This window comes from Odocoileus virginianus, chromosome 9 (assembly GCF_023699985.2).
Source record: "Odocoileus virginianus isolate 20LAN1187 ecotype Illinois chromosome 9, Ovbor_1.2, whole genome shotgun sequence".
In the NCBI taxonomy this organism is placed as follows: domain Eukaryota; kingdom Metazoa; phylum Chordata; class Mammalia; order Artiodactyla; family Cervidae; genus Odocoileus; species Odocoileus virginianus.
The window spans coordinates 25,005,971-25,007,437 of record NC_069682.1 but is presented as its reverse complement, the minus strand read 5'-3'; the positions used below and the strand labels follow the sequence as shown (position 1 = coordinate 25,007,437).

Genomic DNA, 1,467 nt, shown 5'->3' with positions numbered 1-1,467 from the left:
CATGCAAATGGGAAGCAAAAGAAAGCTGGAGTAACAATCCTCATATCAGACAAAATAGACCTTAAAATAAAGAAGATTACAAGAGATAAGGAAGGCACTAGATAATGATCAAGGGATCAGTCCAAGAGGAAGATGTAACAATTATAAATATCTATGCATCCAACATAGGAACACCTCAATACGTAAGACAAACACTAACAAACATAAAAGGAGAAATTGACACTAACACAATAATAGTAGGAGGCTTTAACACCCCACTCACACCAATGGACAGATCATCAAAACAGAAAATTAATAAGGAAACAAACGTCTTAAATGATACATTAGATGAGATGAATCTCATCGATATCTTCAGGACATTCCATCCAAATGCAGAAGAAGACACCTTCTTCTCAAGTGCATGTGAAACATTTTCCAGGATAGATTGCATCTTGGGTCACAAATCAAACCTCAGTAAATTTTAGAAAATTGAAATCAGGGGTCTAGGTCCGGGCAGCCGAAGAGTGTGGTAGGTAACGGTCGTCAGCGCAAGGGTCATTTCGTTGCTGGGAAGGGACGGCCCTTGCCCGCGGTGATGGTGGTTAGCAAGATGAACAAAGATGCGCAGATGAGAGCAGCGATTAACCAAAAGTTGATAGAAACTGGAGAAAGAGAACGCCTCAAAGAGTTGCTGAGAGCTAAATTAATTGAATGTGGCTGGAAGGATCAGTTGAAGGCACACTGTAAAGAGGTAATTAAAGAAAAGGGACTAGAACACATTACTGTTGATGACTTGGTGGCTGAAATCACACCAAAAGGCAGAGCCCTGGTACCTGACAGTGTAAAGAAGGAACTCCTACAAAGAATAAGAACATTCCTTGCTCAGCATGCCAGCCTTTAAGATTGAATTAGATTGTGTTGTTTTGTGGTTTTATTTCTAAAGTAAAACTTGCCATAAATTAGGAATCGACTTCCCAAAATAAAATCCTTTTTTGTATGATGGTATACAGTTTTCAGTAATGATGTATACATTGTATTGATTTTTTTCCCTAAATGTGTTATTTTAATAAATATCTCATGAATGAGTAAAAAAAAAAAAAAGAAAATTGAAATCATATCAAGCATCTTCTCTGACTACAATGCTATGAGACTAGATATCAATTACAAGAAAAAAACTAAGAAACACAAACACATGGAGATTAAACAACACGCTACTAAATAACCAACAGGTTACTGAAGAAATCAAAAATTTCTAGAAAGAAATGACAATGAAAACACGACAACTCAAAACCTATGGGATGCAGCAAAAACAGTCCTAAGAGGGAAGTTTATAGCAATACAATCCTACCTCGAGAAACAGGAAAAATATCAAATAGACAGTCTAACTTTACACCTGAAAGAACTGGAAAAAGAAGAACAAAAAAACCCCCAAAATTAGTACAAGGAAAGAAATCATAAAGATCTGAGCAGAAATAAATGAAAAAGAAA

The 1,467-nt window shown here is 36.1% G+C and overlaps 1 pseudogene; it reads left to right on the top strand.

The window, feature by feature from the left end:
• The first annotated feature begins 484 nt into the window (after positions 1-484).
• LOC110129784 (transcription and mRNA export factor ENY2 pseudogene) lies at positions 485-945 on the top strand (annotated as a pseudogene).
• The last annotated feature ends 522 nt before the right edge of the window (positions 946-1,467 follow it).